This window comes from Euwallacea fornicatus, chromosome 30, assembly GCF_040115645.1.
Source record: "Euwallacea fornicatus isolate EFF26 chromosome 30, ASM4011564v1, whole genome shotgun sequence".
Classification (NCBI taxonomy): Eukaryota; Metazoa; Arthropoda; class Insecta; order Coleoptera; family Curculionidae; genus Euwallacea; species Euwallacea fornicatus.
In genome coordinates, this window is record NC_089570.1 from 2,173,757 (window position 1) to 2,191,093 (window position 17,337).

At 40.8% G+C, this 17,337-nt stretch overlaps 1 long non-coding RNA gene across 1 annotated transcript; it reads left to right on the forward strand.

Moving 5' to 3' along the window:
- The first annotated feature begins 254 nt into the window (after positions 1-254).
- LOC136348007 (uncharacterized) lies at positions 255-15,412 on the forward strand. The gene is made up of 2 exons (XR_010733567.1): positions 255-901; positions 15,119-15,412. It is a non-coding gene; the product is annotated as an uncharacterized lncRNA (long non-coding RNA).
- The last annotated feature ends 1,925 nt before the right edge of the window (positions 15,413-17,337 follow it).

The window sequence follows — 17,337 nt, forward strand, 5'->3', positions numbered from 1 at the left end:
CTGGAATTCATTATAAAAATCTTCAAAGCTAGATTCACCAAAACGATTCTAAACCAACATAGATCTGGCTAATAACTAAACGTCACGCACTACCATTTTCATATGTGCTTCATTATATGATGATGAAATGTGTCTGATCTGATAAATAATGAATCATTCCCAAAAGTTATTGCCCTCCGAATCAGCTCTATCGCCAGCATTGCCACAGCATTCGCAGCTATCCGATATTATTAGGCAACTATGACTGAGAATCATCACGTGAACTAGCTGTGTTGAAACGAGAAAAAATAGCAAGCATAGCAACTCTACAAACAATAAAAGCCGTATCATCATCAAAGGTCATCAATCTCGGGTAAACTATTGCCAAAATCTCCGATGACGAAAACGAGGCGGTCGAGGAAGAAGTTCAGTGGCAGCGTGACTGGGTCATGGATGGCGCGCGTCCCGGCGCACGCGGCGCCCCCCACCCCCGCACCATCACATTTTTAATAAGTCCGGTACCACCGGCGTACCGTCATTTGCTGTCTGCGCGCCTCTACAGTATGTTCGGTTCTCTAGACCCCACCGGGCTCTACTAAGCGCTTTCCATCACGAGCATTCTATCGCGATCCTCTTTCGCTCACTTTTTCTTTTTTTGATTTTGAAAATTGTCAGCACCATGGACGGAGGAAAACTCGACCCCACCGGCCAATATTGAGTCTCTAGTGACTTTTCGTTGAAAAGTAGTGATTCCCGTATTAGTATTTTTTCTGGAGTCAGACGAGGACTTTTCCCAGCGATACTATGGCGATTGTGGGAGGACAAGGGCTAGATCCAACAGGACTGTACTGATGTGGCACCATCGTGAGAAGGGTGACGGTGGTCGCCCAGAAACATCCAGTGGTCGGCGCAAAAGACTCCCGTAAGTTTTCATTTTTTTTTTCGCCCATCAGCTTTGAAAATGTCTGATGGTACGTTTTCCCGTTGATGGGCGATAACCGACGCTAAAGTTCCATTTTTTCAACCGATTTTAATGCCCGCTAAATAACGTTAAAAAGGACGTCCTCTCAATATTACCCACGTGAGCGATTTTCTCCTCTCCGGGGAGAGATTCGTCGATGATGCTACGGCTTCAGCCAATTTCGGTATTGAATCCTCCAAATTTTTTCTTGCTCACTTTTGAGATGTTCGGGCGCAACGTCAAAAATGGAATAGAAATAAACTGACCTTCCTCATGCTGTAAACGAGCTTATTCTAATCCCATCGCTTCGCCTTAAGTAACAGTGGCATGAGGCGACGTGAAGCTCGCTGTGACGCTATCGTATTCTCAACCTGTGGTAGGGCCGTGCTCAAAATTGAACTGTGAGGCCCCTCTCGGAGGTGTGCCACGAGTCGCTCCTGCTGCCCTGAATTCAACCAGTGTGCGAACAATATCGCCGTTATTTCGAAAAACTGGGAGGAAATATTTCTCCATTACAGGTGAATTGAGTTTTCGATCGCACCTCCCCAAGCTCACCTAATAGCGACCTTACTTGGGCACATAAACATAATGAAAAACGATGACTTTACTGCACCTTCAATGCCTTGCTCAGGCATGGTAGAGAACGCTTCCATCAGTGCCTTTCCCAGACTTCATTTTCATTAACTAAAACCTGAATAGTTTCTAGGATGTATTTATTGAAATTTCGAACTTCCGCATATGGAAACTAAGGTTCAGTGACACCAGGCCATAGGTTTAGATTTTGTAACTAGCGCCCACCTTATTTGCCTTTGACGCCTCCGCAATGTTCATTTATCGCTTCATACCTCCATATCTTCTGATTGTTGTTTCAATTTTTCCATCGGTTTCTTCTGTCGTAATGTGAAAAGGTTAATGAGGAAAAGCCGCGCTTGTGTTACATGCGTAAGCGCACCGCAAGGGCAGTACGATAAAGCCATATGATTTGCCAATTAGTCAATCATATGGTTCTAATTGGTCCCAGATTTGCATGTATTACATAAATAAGCAGTATTTATTCAATTCTTCATACATGTGCAAGTGTTAAATAATACCAACGCTGCATAAAATGTTGACGACCTTGCTATCGCGTGAAGTACAAAAATAGCGGAAACCTTGATCTTAAAATATTTCTAGCTCAAAAGACCTGTTTCGTGTCCAAACAGAATTTCTGGTTTTCGAAATGGTCGCCAATTTTGTTCCGGTCATCACGATCGACCTACGCCAATAGCGAAATTGTGATGTAAACATTGGTGAAATATCCCCGGCCTACGCTCGTTAAATTCTTGATGTCCACCAGGGCGAGGTTAATCTTGGACATTCGTTACCACGAATATCCTTCGTACCAAAAGAATTTAATTAATATTGACGGGGATTGCAAATTCCATATTCAATAGCCTGTTGCTCTAGTTTACCATTTTTGCAAATCGGGGACCCCGCCCAAATGAGACTGCTGCGGTTTCGAAATGTTTTTGACAAGAACTAATAAGTGCGATTCCCACTGACGAAGGCTCGCATAAAAGTTTGTTTCGTTCCAACGAAAAAAGACCATCTAAAGGCCAATAACTCGAGAACTCGGCCTCCTACTGTCATCTCCTATTGATAAATGCCCACAATAATTCCTTCCATGTTTGTCTCGGCTGTATAATTTTCTTCCCTGACCCAAATCAATAATTTCCTCAACAATCTTCACCATTCCGGCCTGCAGTTTATCATTTAAAGCCTCTATGAGCAATGGAAAACTGGTTAATTTCTATGTATCCTTTTTAAATTACTCACATTGTGCTAATTGCGCATCGTTTATCAAGTACCAACGGAGTTAATTGTTAATTCAAAGACCCGTGTCATTCACCGGTTTTTCGTTGGAAACGTTCGTGGTACGGCACTGACGCGGAGTGCCCGAGAAAAATCCCCTCTAACTCTGGAGCTCTGGATGACCGATGCAATGTTAAGGGGAGTGGGAGAAGGGCGCGCAGAGCCGTCAAACCTTTCTAGAAGTGCGGAAATTCCAAACGCTTGGAAAGTTTCTGGGTTCAGTCTCGGATCTCGAGGAGACGGAAGGAAAATTTTGCAGTTCGGAGTTTTTGCAAGCCATTAACGCTGTCAAATTGGAAAGCGGAGAGAAATTCCAAAAATTTCCAGAAGCCAGTCGCACTAACGCCCAGAGAGTGAGAAAACGTGAAGTAAGGACCCCAGCCCCCCTCCCGCCCAAAGGAAGCGAAGAAGCTCCGGATCCCTTGGCGACTTCGGCGAGATGAAGATCCAAATGTTTGTTGGGTTCGATGACGATCTTCGGAAAGTCCGCGCTCCAGAAAAGTGAAAACTACTTCTTGGTGAGAAATTTCGAAAGTTCCATGAATTTTCAGACGTCTACGAGCCTGGTGACTCGCACCTTATCCAACTGAATTTTTGAAGTGAAGGAGCGTGGGGCTCAAATTCGGGCTGAACATCGGGTTGAACTATTGAAACTGTACGCTGACAAATCGGGCCCCATTATTTGGAAAATGGCTCCTCTGCACGTCGCGAAGGGACACGTACCCCAGTTGATATTATTTATTACTGAATTTACATATGCCTCCGCTTTGTCTGCAAATAATTAATAATTTTAATGGATTTACCGCTGGTTTGCAGAAAAATTAACTCGGTAAAACTAATCAAAGCAACGACAATACCGGCAACCCCACCTGCGGGGCCGGTATTCATATCGAAACCGAACGTGAATCGATCGATTGCAAAACCATCTGAACAAGATCGAGATTAGTGCCATTGGAATTCATTATTAATGACCTACTTATGGTCTAATTTAAATGGAAACCTTAACCACCCAGCAGCGCCGCCTTTGTGTTGAAGATCATGCAAATTAAAATATCACAAAATCTATTTATCAAAATAGAGCAAATACCTTGCACGCAGCTGAGGCGGTTTCCTCGAAATCGGGCCAATTATCGACATACCACCCTGTATATCTACGCGTACGCGTTGATTTTTGATTGGAGACTGTTAATCTCACACTAATATTAGGTTTTGGCTTTGATGAATGCGAAGAGAAAGAGATTTAATTAAATTTAATCATGGTTTTTAATGGTTTGTGTGTGGACGGAGTGAGGATAATCACATTCATTGTGAGTGTCTCCTCTGCGGTTTTCCACCGATTTGAGAGGGGACCGCAAGCCGGTCATTACACGCTTTGGATAACTCCACCGAACTTCCAGAGCTCAGATGCAGAGTGTATTTTTAACCGATCACTTATAAAACTTATAGGGAGTGACAACTCTATTTATACGACTATAAGCTATAGGAGAACCATAAACTAACTGATTTTATGTCGACGCTGCATGTTCAGGACCGATTTAATTTCTGTCGGAGCATATAGAATATCTCCATCCACATATATAAAACTGAAATAACTCTATCTTTCACAATATTCTAAATGGGTTTGACAGAGATAACTTGGCAAACCCATAAAACCACTGCGATAAAATTGAACTGAATAATTAGCTCCTTGGAGATCTGCCGGTTGTTGGTTGTTAAGTGGTACTTCGGATTGAGAGTAATCTTTTGAATTGTTCCTCGTTAATATTAGTCTGATTTCTTTTTGCGTAATGTCATAATGGAATTGAGGTAGTTTTTAATTAATTTCTGGTTTTAGAGTCTAGTTTATGGTTGTTGATAAGCTAGTTGATGTGACTGGCGATTGGGAGAGCTGGCAAATTCAGTTCCATTACCAGCAGAAATACCGTAAAAACACGTGAACTCCCCGCGAGGAAAGGACCAATAAAATCGCGAAAAACACTTCAGCAAATCCGAGAGTCGCTGATTTCGCGCTTGAAGAGTGTCGATAATTAACCTTCAGAATTTTAAACAGGCGAAAATTACGTCCTCTTTCTAAGAAATTAAAAATCGTTCGTGGCTGCCCAGAAAACTCGAGTTTTCCTCAAAAATTCGCTAGTTCACCGAAGAGACCAAGAGAAACCAAAACGCCTCGCATGGAGGAAATTTCAGTCGCGACTCCTACGTGAATCAGTTGAACCACATCAGATGATCTATTTGCAATTCAGGATCTTGGTGCAGAAAGGGGACGAGTCACTATTTCGCGAAAAGTGGGAGTTCCGCAGTCCGTTGCAAAGCGTGAGCTGTCGCCTGCCGCAAAAACGAGACGGACACCCGATAAGCGACGGAATCATAAGGACATTTGACTCGTGCCCTTCGCAAATTTTGCACACATACGGGCCAAGCACACCAACTGGAGTGTCGTATTTTTTCATTAGTTTCATCGTCATTGCTAAATACGAAGAGGCCCGTCGACTTTAACGAAAAAGAAGCGTTGCAATGCCCGGTCGCTTCTCGAAGGTGTGTAAAATTGAAAAATGTCATAAAACTGGTTGCAGGGTATGTACCGAAAGCTGACACGTCGTTTTGTGACACTTTAAACAGGGACTCTGTTGCTTTGCGCACCTCGGACGTTCCAACTTGGACGAACAAAAAGCTGCTGTGATCGATTACGCCGTATTGTCTCATGTTCTTACGTAATGCGATATTCTTCTTTTGAAAGTTTCGCGAGTTGTGAAAGTTTCAAACTGAAGTAACTCGTCTCCCCTTTTGCAACAAGGTCCTCAGTTGTCGGCCGCAGGGCGCGGCTTCGAGGCTTTTCGAAAATCGACTCTTCAGTTCTTCAGAGTCCGCGCCAACAGAGTTGATGGTGGCTGCGCGAAAATCAAAACGTCGCATTAATGAAGCGCCATCGCCGTGAGGCGCAACGCCAAATCGGTCGCGAGCGTTTTTTCAAAATTTCACGTCTGTGCGAGTTCCTCCGAGAGCAATCGGAATTTTTCGAATTTTGCAACGCGCGCATTCGCGAGCTGCAAATTGCGCGACTTCGTCCCAGTTTAGCCGATTTCGCGTCTTTTCGGGTTGGAGATCTCCGCAACTCGGCTTCGGAAGCGGATTTCCTTTTTTAATATTTCGAAAGCGGTTCGGTGGGGTAAGGGTGCACGTTCCCGAGTAGGCGGAACATTTCCATTTACGCCAGCGGCGCTTGCGCGGGCATTCAATGCGATGATTTTATTAAAAAAACTGGCACGCCACTGGCTTCTTTTAATACAAATATTTTTCCCGTGACACCCCATTAATTCTTAATAAAGGAGGCCTCTTAGTGTTTCGTAACTCAAGTAGCTGCTTTCGAGATAAAAAGCGATTTCTCATTCATTTGCCTACCAACAGTTTAGCGCGATTTTTTTTTATCGTTTAGGAGAAATTAATTTTATTTTATTTTAGCAGGGGTGAGAGACACGAGGGCAAGCAATTTTATGCGCGTGTCCCAAACCGTTTTAGAAATATCGAAAAAGATTGTAAATAAACGAAAAGCGAAACGCCCCGTATCTTGGAAACGAAGCGATTTCGGACCTAACCTTGTTGATTCTAAATACTTGTTTTCGTGGGCTCCACGCCCCCCAAAAGTTTCTCGGCACGTTTATGGAACACCCCGTATCGTAAAACGAACTGCGATTGTCAAGTGCTTGGGCCCTCGGGGTCTGCGCAGTTGCGTAAATTTTCCAGAAAATGTTTTCTAAGTGGTTTCATTACGCAATGTTCTAACACCCCTTAAAAGGAGACAAATTAAAACTGAAACACCTGCACATGTGATAGGTTAGAGTCTTCACACCTGCTTCTGTTCTACTCTTCATCGTTCTCAATCATCGCTAATAAGTTTTCAGGAATGTCAGACATGAGCTATAATTTGCCGATACATCGATGCCTTGGTCAGTTTTATATAGCACTTAAACAATTATTTTATGGTGGGTTCTTCACGGGGCATACATTTTTCAAGTAAACGCGCGACATAACTCTAATTACCCATCTGAAAAGTGGTTCGTTAATAAGTTTTAATTATAACCAGCATTTAACATTGCCAATATGAAAGGATTACTTGTTTGACCACTAACAAAAATGAATGCATCTAATTTAGTGTTAAATCGAATTCCGCAGCCTCGATATTATCTTCGGCATTTACCAGTCGGAGCGAGTGAGAAGATGAGGCACATCATTATGAAACAAGTTTTATTTAGTTTTAGAGGTTATAGTGTGATTATCGTTGAATTTCCAATTCAATTGCATATGTCACTGTTGTTACTTGACCGGCATCGGCTCGTTCTTCGCGTCGGCCTCACTCTCTCGCGGAGGATCAGCTACTATAGACATGTTATGATAATTATGCAGTTCACATACATATTTACCAAAAATAATCGCCCGGACTGATGTTATTTAGAGAGCAATGACATCGGCAGTTCAGTGGCTTTACCGGCGAATAGAAGATGAAGATGGCAGGCGTGAAAAATTTTAATTTGATGAAAAAACTAGTCTAGCTCTAGCAGAGACGCTGCCGCCTCTGCTTCTTCATGTACCGATCTTCCCAGCGATCATACGAAAAAAAGAGCATCATTTTACTCCGGTCTTCTCGTTTGTTACACGAATTTCTGTCGGATCTTATGAGGGATTCCCCATCTAAGTGTTGCGATGATGGCGCGATCAGCTTGCACCATGTAGTTTCGAATTTCCATCTTCTGACTGATCAATCGCAGATTAGAGCCGAATTAAAAGGCCCAGCCGTAAAGCTGGTGATTTAAATTTTAAAAACACCCATTTAGCATATTTTTTTTTAGGTGAACTTGGGAATGTTATTGCACTTCTTTTTTTCTTTTTATTATTATTTTTTTTTTAATTTTTTTAAGAGAGTTTCCCCACCGCGCAAGTTTGTTGCTCTCCACAAAACATTGACCTCGAACACGCGGTGTGTGGCCCTCATGTACCAGCCAGTTAAGCATCATCTCCTTTTTTTTCGGCTATTTTTGGGCTGATTAAATGAGTAAACTCGACGTAATTTGTATGCGAAGGCCGGCCGTGCCAAGACGACTTATGCAACATCTCGCAGAACCTGCCTGGAACCTTAAAAAAGGTGCAAATCTCCTTTCCGGATTGGCCAATTTCCTTACGATTTGTTTTATGCAGGAAATAGTTTTAACTCTCAGCAGGAACAATTGTTTTTCTATACTATTGAAGCAATAATCTTCTGATTACTCAGCTGTGACCATTTGTGATTTTATCAGAGTTAATTTGCTATGCGTTTTAATCCAACTACACTTCCGCATTGCTCGGAATATTTCGAATTTGACTTTCAGATTTTAATTTCGGACCGAGCAAATTAATTGGGTTATTAACTTAAATGGTGCTTGATTCTATGCTATATCCCACTAACAATAAAAAAAAACAACAGCTTTACTACCACCTTTAGTAAGTATGAGGAATTTAATGATGCCCAGAGACAATCAATAGTTCCGGATAAGCTGGTTCAAATGCACTTGAATCGGTTTTTTGGCTTGACATTCACGCATCAACAGATGGTCTTACAAGATTGCCTAGGACGCTTTCGTTTTCTCTCATTTTTTGATACTCCTCTGCTCTCGGACCTCAGGGCATATTTGGGCGTTATACAACTGGATTTATTTAATTGAAACTCAATCTCGGATTCCGACGTGGAAAAGCCCAGCAATTTGACCTTTTGGTCCATTTTTAACGTTAAACTTCGACATTTAGTTACACCTCATAACGTCCAGAATTATTTCCGAATGTGCGTTAATTTTTCCCATCTTTGGAGCGCTCCTCGCATTCTCGGATTCGCAAATTTATATTTTTTGGTTTAAAAATTTGTCCCGTTAGTTTTTTATGATTTTCTTGAAGCCCCGCTATTCCCGGACTTGAAAATCCCTTGTTAAACATCTCGTCTCAAAAACTCGGAAACGCTTAAAAGTCTACTCGAGTTTCTTGGGCGAGCCTGTGTCTGTCATATCAAGCGCATCTTATTCTTACCTTTAAATTTTTGAAATAAATTAAAAAGTTTACTCACTGAATGTCAGCTACACCACATTCTCGTTCAGTCACTAAATGTCAGCTGCACTATGATTCAAATCACGTAATTTTTATGCACGTCATGGGCTTCATGTCAGCGGCGATGCCACATCTCTTCAAAATTAATCTGCAGCAGAGACGCTGTAAGCTCCTTGCGCCGGCTGTTGGGCATTATCCCAACCGTAATAACAACACTGATAATAAACAATCACGATCGCTATTTTAGTTCTTTAAAAAGAAACACATTTTTACCAGCAAAATTTAATGCTAGATCGAACCAAAACGTCAACAAATTAAGCGGCAATCGTGCAAAAAAAGGGTTATGTTTAGACATTCAAATATGTCTTCATTCTTTTTTAGCACATTAAATCTAAATGACTTGTCACTTTACGTAACGCGACTTTCAGTTGTTACACTTTGTGACGTGGATGAAAAATTACGTCATTTGAACCATGGCGCCGCACCTCACAAGTTATCCACACAAAAGAAGCCCGATTATTAGTTTGTTTCGTATGACGACCATCTTGTTTGCTACGCTACCACTCGGATGAATTATTTAAGAAACGATATCGGTATGCAAACACACAAGAAGAACTTCTTCAACCTGCCTTTTGCGAAGTTACTAGTCATAGGTCGAACGATAATAAGGATACAATGGCTTCCAAACCTACAAGTAAACAGCCTTTTTTGCTAGTATATACATAGCTCGCCGACTAAATCAAGGTAACGATAATAATAACACGAGTTTACTTAGTGGTTAAACTATTTAGTAGAAATGTGTTTCGGAAATCTGATCGATTTGTTGCATTGTAAAAATCAATTAAGCCTCGGACAGGTTGACAAATACCCATTCAAATCATTAGGGTTGCCGTCTACATCGGGGGCGCGTTCTAAATGTTCTGGTTTAAATTGTGCAATTGCAAAGCTACTTAAGATGCGATCAACCAGTTGAACTATTCCCTTCTTAGTTTTTACTAAATGAATTTCAGGTAATTTCGTCGGCTAAAGGGTCGTTTAAGTTGTTTTCGACTGACGATCGACCACTGATGTCGATCATCTAAAGTTTACGCGAAAAATTGCACGTTTAAATAAAAACCATGATGATCTCGATCATGATCCTCCGATAAGGTCCTCCGGATGACGACTTCGTCCATTCCGAAATTGCGAAAATGTCCGATGCTATGGAACTTCCCAAAGTTGTTGCAAATTTACTCTCCAGTTATCTCGAAACTCGTCGATATGCCGTCGAACAAGTCTTTCAATTATCGAACACGCGATTTAATGAATCTCTCATTAATCGTTTGACGAAGAAGTCCTGCGATAGATCGACTTTTGACAGTACCCTACCGAGTGCGCCAGTTGAACTCTCGGATACGCCAAGTCTATTTTTGAAAAACTAATAGTTTATCGGTACAGAAGTGTATTAACAGCAATTAACATAGTACGGTTACTTGTCTAATAATGCTCGATCTTGTCATGTAAAGTAGTTTTGTTTAAGTAAACGCAAAGTCGGCATTTGCCCGGGTCAGCAGAACTCATGCAGAACTCATGAATGCCGCGCTATGACTTAACTCACGAAATAATACTGGAATAAAAATATTTATGCCCATTGAGGAGATATGGAAAGTTAATTCGGTAAATGATAGTTTCCATGCCGGACGTCCTTCTCTCGGACACGCTGTATGAACTCCTTGCTAGAAAATGACAAATATAATAAAATTGAAAAAGATCAATTCAGGATTGATAGAATTTTTGGACCACTGGGTATATGTGAAAGTTTTACTAAAGTTGAGTTTTGCGTATTGTAAATCCTCGATTCTGGCGTTTTTCGAGCAATCGAAAGCTAATAAGAACGCTTGAAGCATACGGGGGTTTTATAAGTTAACATAATAAGTAGGCGGATGCGTGCGAACGTTCCACTGCAGGCCAAAGGGAAATCTTGGAAATCTGGAAAATATTATGATATTAATCCCCTAAAGAAATTCCCTGGAAATTAACCGACTGAGTAGATAATCCGAAGCTAGATGTAAGGAAGGTTCTGCTTTGAGCTCCAGTTAGTCTAACAAATCCAACGTCATCTTCCCTATTTGAGGCGCGGGGGGGCGATAATATTGAGGGAGATATTGGAGAAATTCGAAAGACTCTCGGAATCTGAAAAACTAGAGATACCTATGTATACGGATCTAACAGAGCTTACTGATGAGTTCCTTGATAGTGTCCACTAAGTCTTTGTCTTTGGAACTCTCATTCCGGAGGGAGGACCGTTCCCTGGGTTTTTACATCTTGTAAGTACGCAATAACTGCATTTCAGCGACTAATAGAATTTTATAGAAATACGACATCATTTTCTCAATTGAAATCAATCCACCTAGACCTAGAATGTATCAAGACGACCCTGATACCGTCACCTTGCAGCTACTTAACTGAAGATATAGGCGTGCTATCTGCCATTGAAACTTGCACCGTTACATTTTCCACTTAACGGTTCCGGTGACAAAAAAAATTACCGTTAATTAATTTCTCGCTTTTTAACTAAGATTTTTGATACCATCACCAGACACGGGCATTGCGAACTCAGCTGACGATCTTTACCTGGTCTCATGCACCTGACCTTTGGTTTACCCGTTTTAAATGCCACTAGTCGACATTAAGAATGCGTTTTACGCTTCCATTATCCAATACATGCGACCGCTGACTCGTACCATTATCTTTTATTGTGTAATTTTATTGCCATATAATCGGATTCTATTATTGCTTACTTGTTATTATTTTATCAGATCGCTAACTAGATACTACTCGGGCATCTCAGAAATGTCAAGGACTTGAGTAGATACTCCTCATTGTCACTACATACATATAAGATGGCCTAGCGGCTGATTTATTAAACTGTACTTTTTGCCGGTAGTACCGAAGAAGCGACAAAAACTCGAAACATCATCATTAAAATTAACTGAACGAGTAGAAAGTGAAAGCTTGTAATATAAACGATTTCATTCCATTTACATTGTTATGTTAATGATTGTTTAGGTTCCGTGGTACCACTATTCTAGATAGTCCACTTGCAGTGGCGGCCTTGCCTGGATTCATTCCTTTTAATCGACCAAGGCCTAATTTTGTTTACGTTTAGTCTTGTTATAGTCCTCACTTAAGCTGTTATTTTACTGTAATTTTTCCAATGCTTCAGTAAATTTGATTGACGGCAACGGCAACATCTCGCATAACTAGGTACCACCTCCAGTACCTCCCGTCATCGTCCTTAGCACAGTTCTCGATTTTACTGGAACTTCCCCAAAGTTTTAATAATTTTAATCGGTGGTCGTGGCAACCTCTCGCGTAGTACTTCGAGTACTTCCTATTTACTTTGCCGTGTGAAAGTTCATGAGACAATGGCACTCTCGGCTTCAGCAAACCGTTCTAAAAATAAATCTCTGCCCGATGATTATTTTTATGCTTTTGCTGAATGGTGGTACCGCGTCATCGTTTGGCTGGCTGCTGTTTAGCCTTTGGCATTAGAGCGGCAACCTTGATAAAATGCAATGAGGAAATCTATGAATCTATGGGTACTACTCACGAGATTCGTAGTTTTTTCCAGTCCCATGCATTGTTTGTCAGTCATAGTTTCTTATTCGGCAGTGGGAGGTTTGTTTTCTTCCGGGGATTAATGGCAGTCTGATTGGGTACTACTGATGGACGAAGATATATATGTTATTTTATTAAAGGATTCGCGTTATTTATTAATAAGGTTGTAGGCAGTGCTGCGAGTCGTAATTTACGGAACTAATTACTGCAATTTATCTGTATTGTTTTGACCAGCATCCTCATGGCTGGGTCAGCGTTCGGCTCGGCTCAGATGCTCTTGAGATAGAGACGTCTTAGTTATGAAAATAAGCCACGGTCCTAAACACGCCATAGAGTATCCTCAATTCGTGTGCACAAAGCAATTTAACTTCATAAAGTCTTCAATTCAACTCACAATTATCCCCTAGAAACATCCTGGCCACCTCAGAATGTCTTCTCCTGAGGTGGTGAGAATTTGACTAATTTTAGTCTCTGATGTTTATGCAATGCTTCGGCTAGATTCCCTCCATCAGAGGTAACGAGCGATTTTTGCCATTGGAACCCCCATTTTAGCACTTTTGATAACGTGTCTTTGAAAGGCCTACCTTCTAGCCGGCAACTAACTCGGACTATAGAGTAATCAGGATGTTGCCCAGCGTAGATTATTTTATTCCATTCTGTGCTACTAACAAGAATTAAACTGGATTTGATGTAATCTCGGAAAAGCTCACAATCTAAATTTGGATTCCCCCGTATGAGGAAATTAATTTCGTCGTAATGCGTAGGAATTCCAAGACATATTTACATCTTGTGAGTTCCTGTAACGAACCTCAATTAACCTAATTAAAGATTACAGAAAAATGAGCTTGTTTGACTATAATTTCCGCAGCTTGAACATAATTAACGGAACTGTTCGAACTTGAGGATTAGCAGATATTTGAAAGCTTAAGATTGTTTTTACGACTTGGCTGGAACTCAATTATGATATATATTTTCGGATATTATCCAATGGAGTTTGCCCCATTTGGCTTGCATTAAGGAGGAAAAATTCCTTTTAAAATGCACTAACCGGAACTAACTTACGCTAACCTAAATAAATGATTCCTAAAGCAGGCGCGGTATTTTCGGTACCTGATATTTCTGCGCAAGTCCATAGGCACTACGCATCCAAACATGACAATAATGCTAAATGGGCGGCTTGTGCGGCCTGCCTTCTGTAAATGCAAATGAAATCTGCAAATTCCAGAGAACTTCTGGAAATAATTGGATTTTTCCTCGAGTCGAACATTACATGTCTTCGGCAATTATTGAAAGCCGTATTGGATCTACATTTCATTAATTAAAAGCCATTATGCTCATTAATAATGCTATGTTGCTAAACCCTAATTAGCGGTTTTCTCAGGGTGACGTTTTATAAAGAATAAAGCAGATTTATACCGAGGAACTATAATGATGTCTTGTAAGGTTCACTGAGTATTAGTGAGGTCTGATATGAAAAAGTGTTGTAAATGAAAATGTTCCGTGAGTGAAACGGGAGGGAAAACTGGAGACGCAGTGCGCGTAATAACAACAATGATAAACGTTTGAAATCTGGAGGAAAAGGGACGGGAGAGGTGGCCCTGCAAGTTTGAATAATGCGTTGTATGAGGGCAAGGATTAAAAGATGTGCAGGAACCGGTCACGGTGCAAATTTTCATGGGGTAAATTCGACATTCCGTCGTTTCTTTAGGGAACCAGTCCGATGGCCGACAAACCCATTTCGTGTCTCAGAAACATCGACAGGCGATCAGACCACGATCCTTCCAGAAGCGGTTGCTCATTACGGATTACATTCGCGGGAGCATTAATGCTTGTTCCCAGGCACCTCAAGATCGGCCTCTTCTGGCAGACCGCGATCAACTCATAGGGACCGAACGGCCGAAATTGCGATCCGCTGTAGCGTCGCAACCGATCGCAACGATCTGCCTTCACACGGACTTAAATTTCACCAGGCGTATTTAATGGTCTTTTCCTCCATCCCCCCTCCTCCCCTCCCCTCCCCCCTCCTCGGCGAAATCAATTATATTGCTTACTGAATTGCAAGAACATAAGCGTAAATAACCATTTCAAGGTTCGCTTTTAATCAAAACGACCATCCCTGGTCATTCTAGGACAGATTACTCTATAATAAACCCTGAAGTAGGCTTGTGAAGCCGTTACCTCTCATTGCGTTGCAATTAAACCCAACAGAACCCGAGATATCAAAACGTAATCTACTTCCTATCATTTTTTTTTTCTATTAGTTGAAAAAAGTAATTTTCAATATTTGAAATGTTGAAGGTTAGGCGGACTCAATAAATAAACACTAAAAATGCAGCCATTTAATTCCTGCATTATCAAGGATATGCTATGCGAGTATCCAATTAGTATCCAAGCTAATAAGATTATGTTTTTTTGGAATTAACCATCTAGAGCTTAAGCAATCTAAATCCTTACTTGCAAAAATGTGAACATTACTTTTAATGGGCGGATAATCGCGATCGGATAACTGGTTTGGCGCCGACCTTAAAAAACCTACAAAAAAAAAAAAAAAAAAAATTGAACTTGAGATCTTCAGTGCGATTTTTATTTTTGTTTTTTTGCTCAAATTTTAGCAGGTAGATGGATATTCGTTTTGCTGATTTTTGTATGTCGTTGTTTCAGGTAAAATGGAGCTAGCAAAAGTAACTACACTGCCACACAAGTTACCGAAACCATCTGGATGTTCGAAGACTGATGTTTTGTTGATTTTATTAATTATAAGATTGTTTTTTTATTAAATTATATCAGTAGCTGTAAGTTCCTCCTCCTTCAGAAAAGGTTCACTCACGTCTGGCTAATCCGCCTTGTCCTTGTAAATACTTACGGATGAAACTCATCTTTTGTACCTCCTTTTCTATGCTTTTATATATTTTTATTTTATAATTTTTTTTTTAAATAAAAAACGTATTTAATTCACTCGCCGGCTTTTATTAGGCCTGTTAGCATCACTTAGTGGTGAACTTTAGGTGGTATTGGTCGTTTTGCATAACATTACGCTCTCGGGATCCTGTTCCGACGTGTCTTCGTAAGTCTTCTTGAGGCACATAAATGTAAACTGGTATTTATTTCAATCATAAGCGATTATTCTAATTAGAAAATGAATTACAGTTTACTTTGTTGCGTAAGTGGTAGTTAGATTGAATTAGCCATAAACGCGAGGATAAGATGGAAACTTTTCCATCTAGAATGGGAAATTTAATTGAAATTGAAATCTTTACTTATGAAATCTCGTCCGAGAAAACTGGTCGATTGAAAATGATCGTGTGGGTTTTTTTCGAAAGTGAGAAAAAGTTGATCTCACTGCGAAGACTTCCCAACCCTTCCGCGCGTCCTCACGCACTCCGCGTTGGTCACAGTCACTTTCACTTCAGCTCCGAGATAAATCTTCGCACTCTGATTAAATCCACCTTTCTGCACGTTGAAATACTGTCTAGTTAATAAATGGGTGTGAAGGAGAGATATCACAAATCCAACCAATTTATCTCAACATCGGAAGAACGTCAAACCAAAGCCGAGTCAAATATGGCTCCTTTCCTAATTTGGCATGCAATACGCCTTTCTGGTTTTTTCTCTCTCGTCAATGGCGGCTTAAGAAGTCAGAGAAAGATGACATTTTATTACATAATATATGAGAAGAACATGCCGCATTTATTAAGCATTTCAAGCCAGTTAAACTTCAGATTTGATGTCTTCCATCACAGCGAACTGGGTTTTTAATGGCGTGTCTTGTTTTAAGTCAGATGTGTGTTGGTTGAGAGTAAAAAGGATTAAAGTCGTTGAGATAATGGAGAAAAGTTTTCATTTACGTTGTGACGTGGCACAGAGCGAAAATGCGCATTTATAACGTAACCGCGTTCGGCCGAGGAAATAATTCTGCAATTGCCGAACGGGCCTTAGGGAGCGATCCTGTCCAGAACGACCAGTCGTCAGTTAACGGTCGAAATCTAAAAGTCAGAGAGGTGCAAAACAGAGAAAATCTGTGAAAAACGTGGAGCTGCGAAGAATTGAGCCCCCGGAAACCGAAAGTTATTGGATTTGTCGGGGTTCAGCGATTCCTGCCTCGGTTCGGACACGAAAGGATGAAGACGCTTGTTCTGGTACCAAACCATAAAAGTATGAGTCGCAACGGATGTGGGGGGGCTTGGTTCGCAGAAACGCGCTCTAAATTCCATTGCAGGGCAAAAGTGTGCTGAACGCTGATAGAGGCGGCGTGAAATTCAAAAAAATTACAGACCGAGGGCCCCTAAGAAGCCCACTGCACTTTTATTTTGCGTTGCTTCGTAGAGCATCGGGCACAGTCGCCATATACAGGGTGAGTCGGGAGGATCGTGCCAAACTTCAGGAGCGTGTTGTACATGAAAAATAAATGTAAAAAAACTCAAATGTTGTCGTCCGATTTTCGTTTGTTTGCAAGTTACAGCGTAAATAAAATTAAAACAAGAAATTAAAAAAATTTATAAATTTCATAAGAAATTCCATAAATTAACGTTTGGATATCATAGTAAGTGTTCAAAAATATCGCCATTAACTTCTAAACATTTTCGCCTTCGTCTATGAAGAGCATTCGTTGCGCTCCTGATTGCTTCATGTCTTTCTTTAATGGCAGCTGCAGCATTTCTAATGCGCTGAATTAGTGCATCTTGAGTGTCCACTTTTACTCTGTACACTTCAGTTTTAAACCAACCCCACAAACAATAGTCTAGTGGTGTGAGGTCTGGAGACCTTGGAGGCCAACTAATAGGGCCACCACGACCAATCCAACGTATTAATTTATGGAATTTCTTATGAAATTTATAATTTTTTAAAATTTTATGTTTTAATTTTATTTACGCTATAACTTG